This window comes from Dermacentor silvarum, chromosome 1, assembly GCF_013339745.2.
Source record: "Dermacentor silvarum isolate Dsil-2018 chromosome 1, BIME_Dsil_1.4, whole genome shotgun sequence".
NCBI classification, from domain to species: Eukaryota; Metazoa; Arthropoda; class Arachnida; order Ixodida; family Ixodidae; genus Dermacentor; species Dermacentor silvarum.
The window spans coordinates 139375914-139382383 of record NC_051154.1 but is presented as its reverse complement, the minus strand read 5'-3'; positions in this window follow the sequence as shown (position 1 = coordinate 139382383).

Sequence of the window (6470 nt, the reverse complement as noted above, 5' to 3'; positions counted from 1 at the left end):
TTTTTTCTCAACCTACGCGGGATATAACAAGATATCATAGCGCTCATATAGGAATGACGATGGTCAATCGTTGCCTTGTGAACAGAAAATAGTATAAATTTCAGTTTGACATACAGGCATATAATTGCATACAGGCAGTTCTTTCTTTCTTTTTTCTTTCTTTTTCTTTCTTTTTCTTTTCTTTTCCGCGCAGTAGTCAAAACAGCGGTATAGAAAAGGGAACACGGATACAAAACGCCGGCAGATTCTACGCCCTGCGGGAATCGATGTTATGCGAAGCTGTGTGCGGGGTGCCTACCAAGTTAACGAAACGACCATGACAGCACTAAGTCGTAGGCGGTTCTCTCATGACCTACATGACACGCATGTCACGACATTCATGTCATGAGTCCTCAGGAGTCCCTTTAGTTACACCTAAGAGACCTTAGGGCGAAAGCCTTAGTCATACTTGTAACTATGACTTTTACCAACATCCTTTAGTGTTTCCTTCACTTGGTACCTACGTCCGAACCCATTTCAGTGTTTTTCAGTGTTAATGATTTTTTTCGCTGAGTCATTGACGTTTTTTTTTCTGAGTCATGCTCCTGGCTATGGCTTCTACCACCATCCTTTAGTGTTTCCTTCACTTGTACCGACGTCCGAACCCATTCCAGTGGTTTTTGAGTGTTAATCTCTTTTCGCTGCGTCATTGTCATTTTGCTGAGTCATGCTCATGACTATGATTGCTACCAGCATCCTGTAGTGTTTCCTTCACTTAGTACCCACGTCCGAACCCATTTCAGTGGCTTTTGAGTGTTAACATTTTTTCGCTGTCATTGTCATTTTTGCTGAGTCATGCTCATGACTATGATTTCTACCCTCATCCTTTAGTGTTTCCTTCACTTAGTGCCCATGTCCGAACCCATTCCAGTGATTTTTGAGTGTTACTATTTTTTCCCTGAGTCATTGTCATTTTTGCGGAGTCATGCTCATGACTATTAGTTCTACCAGCATCCTGTAGTGTTTCCTTCACTTAGTACCCACGTCCGAACCCATTTCAGTAGTTTTTGAGTGCTATACTTTTTTCACTGAGTCATTGTCATTTTGCTGAGTCATGCTCATGACTATGACTTCTACCAGCATCCTCTAGTGTTTCTTTCACTTAGTACCCACTAGAGCACTGCACGGGCTCGGCCCGGCCCGGCCCGTGGGCCGGGCCGGGCCGGGTAGAGTTGTTTTTTCACGGACTCGGGCCGGGCTCGGGCACGGCGTGTGCTTTTTGACCCGGGCCCGGGCCGGGCTCGGGTTTTTTGACGCGGGCCCGGGCCGGGCTCGGGCTTTCTGCGAGTTATTCTCGGGCTTCTCAACTCTGAAAAGCATGTATTTTTCGGTCTCGGGCCGGGTTCGGGCCGGTTTCGAGTCGGGCTCGGGCCGGGCTCGGGCTTAAGGTAAAGGGGTGGCGGGCCGGGCCGGGCGGGTAACGTAGATTATTTCCGGGCCCGGGCCGGGCCCGGGTCTCGCCATAAAAGTTTTGATCGGGCTCGGGCGGGCCGCTCAATGTGAAAACGGGCCCGGGCCGGGCCCGGGCCGCAAAAATCGGCCCGTGCAGTGCTCTAGTACCCACGTCCGAACCCATTTCAGAGGCTTTTGAATGTTAATATTTTTTCGCTGAGTCACTGTCATTTTTGCTGAGTCATGCTCATGACTATTTATTCTACCAGCATCCTGTAGTGTTCCCTTCACTTAGTGCCCTCGTCCGAACCCATTCGAGTGGTTTTTGAGTGTTAATCTTTTAGCTGGGTCATTGTCATGACCTACATGACACGCATGTCATGACCTTTTTATCATGACCTATCACTTATGCTCGTCATACACTTCTGTCATAAGATATCAATTTCGGTACAAACTAAGTTAACGAAACGACCATGAGAGCCCCAAGACGTAGGCGGCTGTTTCATGACCTACATGACACGCATGTCATGATATCCATGTCATGACATAGCATTTATGTTCTTCATATACTCTTGTCATAGTAGGGCAATTTTGGTACATACCAAGTTAACGAAACGACCATGGAGCACAAAGGCCGTAGGTGGCTAGATAGATAGATAGATAGATAGATAGATAGATAGATAGATAGATAGATAGATAGATAGATAGATAGATAGATAGATAGATAGATAGATAGATAGATAGATAGATGATAATCATCATCATCAGCAGCAGCAGCAGCCTATATTTTATGTCCACTGCAGGACGAAGGCCTCTCCCTGCGATCTCCAATTACCCTTGTCTTGCGCTAGCGTATTCCAACTTGCGCCTGCAAATTTCCTAACTTCATCATCCCATCTGGTTTTCTGCCGACCTCGACTGCGTTTCCCTTCTCTTGGTATCCCTTCTGTAACCCTAATGGTCCACCGGTTATCCATCCTACGCGATAGATAGATAGATACGGTCAAAGTAGCAAATGTTCGCCAAGAAATGCTTCGCATTTAATATAACAATATCCCCGCTCACTGTCTCTTGGATATTCATCTCTTTACTTGAAGATTCAATCTCGCTTCCAAAGTTCGCAGCCTAATTTCGCTGAACGTTGTGATGAATACAAACACGGGTCATACCAGCGTTCAAGTAAGAAAGCGAGCATAAACTGCACGATAGTTTCATATTCGCGTTACTCTAACATTTTGTTGTATTAATTGCTGCCTAGCGGCGATGTAATTCTATTTTAGTACCAATCAAACATTGCGTGCTTTCTTGTTCTCGTGCAAACTGGACGATGTCCCCTATAAGAATAAAAACACTCTAACTTGAACAGCATTGAAAGACGCTGCAATTCAGCAGGAGCAGTGGTTGTTCCCGCGAATTCCGTCACCTTAAAATTCAAGACATCGCATTTTACATCATCGGCGGCTGCAGAACTCGCCGCCCTCCGTGCTGCTCTAAAGTTCCTAATTGAAGAACCCTCTCAGTCATGGTCAATCTTCTCCGACTCCAAGACCGCTGTCCAGTGCATTATGTCGCCATTTCATCATGGACCAAATGAACAATTAGTCGCTGACATAAGACTTCTTTATCATCACGCAATAGAGAAAAAACACAACATAGCGTATCAGTGGATACCGGGCCATTGTGGTATCCATGGAAACGACCGTGCAGATGAGGCCACCCGATCTGCTCATAATGGTCTCCACTGTGTAGCTATACCGCTATCTAGAACAGACGCAGCTATAGAGGGCTTTGTTCGCTCGCTCGTGAACTTACACTTTCACAGAGGAACATGACGGAATTTACCAACGCTCGTCTCCACAACTTGGATCCGAATCTACAGCTCCGTCTTCCGTCAGGAATATCTAGAGCTGAGGAGACGCTTCTGTGCCACTTGTGGCTTGGCGGGGCCTTCACGAATGCCTACTCATTTCGAATCGAAATGGCCAACAGCCCTATACATGCCATAACTGTAGCTGCGAGAAAACAATTGCCCACCTTCTCTGTGAGTGTCCCCGCTTCAGTGCGCCCAGGAAATAACACTCAAAGAGTGTTAGATGGACTTGACAAACGCCCTTTCTCGGAGGAAAGGAACCTGGGACACTGGCCGAGGCCGTCCTCAACACAGAAGGCTTTCAAAGAAAACGTTGTTACGCTTCTTGCGGAGAACTGGTCTTAGAGAAAGACTTTAAGCTTTGCCGTATTCTCCCTTTTTTGTGCTCTTCGTTCCCTTTTATTGCGATAGCAATTATATGGACACGTCAACCGGATTTCGCCGTCGGTTCCGTCGCCGTCGCCGTGCTATGTTCCGTATAGATTCCAGGGCGATGAAATCGTCGCCGCGCGCCGTATGCGCGAGCGAAAGCGCGCGGGGGACGCGCGCTATCACGGAGGGCGAACGCATGGCGGAAACAAACGCGACCGTCCCGCGAAAGGCCGTTGGGGTATGGGCTACCAAAGGGAGGAGGCGGGGCGGCGCTGTGAGCCGGCGCCAAAGGCGTATCTTACCACTCAATCTCCCACGCGAAAGCAGAAACGGGAAGAGGGAGGAGGGGGGGGGGGGAGCTTCTCCTCTGCCAACACTTCTCTGCCCGGCGGTCGCCCGCACCGTCTCTTATCTCCACACGGCTCTGACCTTTGTATGGGCTGTGCATTTGCCGCTCAGTTTCCGTTGAAAGCGATAGACCGCGCGAACTTGCGCTTGCTGCCAGCGTTTTGACAGCCGTTGGCTGCGGTCATTCAGTGTGATCTATTCATGTTTTCTTGTGCGCGCTGACACCACGATTGTTAATTCAGTTAGTAAGCCAATGTGTCCAAGTTTATGCAGCCGATAAAACTACTATCCCTACTCCGAATAGCGCTCTACTAATTTGCTATCGCAATCGATGTTTCGCCTTTCGGGCCAAACTGCGACATTTTCTTTTTTTTTTTTTGTAACATCTCGTTCCTATTATCTTTTATTCCCCTGACCCCCTTTTCCTAGCACAGGGTATCCAGCTCGCTTGAGAACTGGCTAACTTCCCTGTCTTTGAGTCTATTCCTCCTCCTTCTCCTCTGATATTAATATTCACTGACGTACCATCGCCTAAACGAAATATAATAATAAAGGGTTGCAGCGCTTCCTCCGCGATTTGTGTTCTTTTTGTTCCTGCTGTTTCTTAGTACTTTTGTTAAGCCCTCCTCAAAGCAGCGTGCAATAACGAACTTCAAGCTCCACCTCGATGCTTTTCGGGCCTCTCGATCGTGCTGTCAACGGGCACGACCGAGTTTCCTCTCTCCGTGGTCCCTCCGCACTCGGTCGTTTCTTCTCATGCGTATTTTCTAGGTTCGTCCCCTCCTTTCCGAGGCCACTTTTCTTTTTCACGCATGTCCCTCTAGAGGGCAGCACGACTACAGCGAGAGCGAGCGAGCAAGCAGAGGCGCGTTTTTACGAGCAGCAGACGGGCGTGGGTGCGAAATTTCCAGCGAGTTCATAGCTCCTTGCAAGTTCAGTTCGCTTCGCCGCAGCTCACACGGAGAGACTGGGTAACTTCGCATCCCATGAATTAATTAAAACTCCATCCACAGCATCAGAAACAACAACGCACTGAGGAGTTGGTCCGTGTTGCTAAAATGGAAATACTCGATGAACGTTCACGGCTACAGAAACTATAACTCGGATAATTAGCGAAGGAATCTGATATCGAACTTCAATATTTCGAATCATCGAATATATCAAACAATAAAAATAACTCCTACAAACTCATGGATCTAATGGGTAGAAATACTGTGCGCCCTAACTAAAACTTCATCCGTCGGTGCACGTTCGATAAAATAGAACCGCGCCTAGCACCGCTTTCCCATAAAGTGTACTTTCCCCAAGTATTTCCGTCACGTCGCCGCGGCAACTGTGTAGTGTCCTTCATCATCTGTCGTAGGCGCACACTTGTTTCAAGGGCGCTCGGAAACGTGTTAGTCGAAAGTTACTTACGACTGCGGTTTGAACGATAACCAGCCATGACGTGTGTTTACACAAATAATGTTACCTCAATGCCTACCCCAGAAAAAGGGAAACGATGGCATCGTTAAGTCAACATAGCAGCTACAAATACCAGGAAGCATACTTCAGTGTCCTCTTCCTGGCTGATACGGCGCTTTGGTTCCGTCTAGATGCACTCTGTTCAGCGGTAACCAGCGACAGCTACTGGGGTGGCGCACGCTTAGAATCAGATTGTGTTTTTTTTTTTTTTTCGGTGCCACTACGGGTGCTTTAGAGCCTCCATTTGTGCAAATGCTGCCTCTGCCACGTGGGTGCACATCGTGCACAGAAAGCGGTCGGCGTGCATTGCAGCTCCCGTGCGAACCACCTTCTGCGCGTAAAGCAACCCATGTTGTACGCGGTGTATTTCTCACATCCTGACCCAATCAGACGCGGACGCTGCTCGCACGCTACGCACCGTTCGGCCACCCAAGCCTAATAGCTTCCGCAGCTTGCATGCGGTTCACCTTAAGCTGCACGTAACCTGTCAGCATGGCAGAAAATTATTATGCATCGGTGGATCGAAGCATTTTACATCGAGCTCAATTTCTTTCGTGTAGTAAGTGAACGTTCTGTGGTCGCACCTCATTCTTATTCTTTGTCACCGTACCTGCATCAATGCTACAGAAGTTCTGCAGGGGAAAGGAAAAATTCGGGACCGAACATAGTAGCATGTTTGAAAGAAGTCATCGCGATCGGGATACATGTGCTGAAATGTAGCTCGAAAGTGTTTCATGATCGAGAAATCACTGTGCATTCGAATGAATGCTAGTGAACGGAAGGAATGGTCCGCCTTCCAGCATGAAAGGACGTGTTTGGACCTTATTCGTGTTCCAGCAAACGGAGATTACCTCAGAAAGTTCTAAGGGATTTTTTAGGGAGCAGTGAGTGGCCTGATCAATTCTTGATGAGCTCAGGTGCGTTTCTTTTTTCTGTGTTTTTATGACCTGTTCATGCCTGTGTGTTGTATTCATAACATTTCATT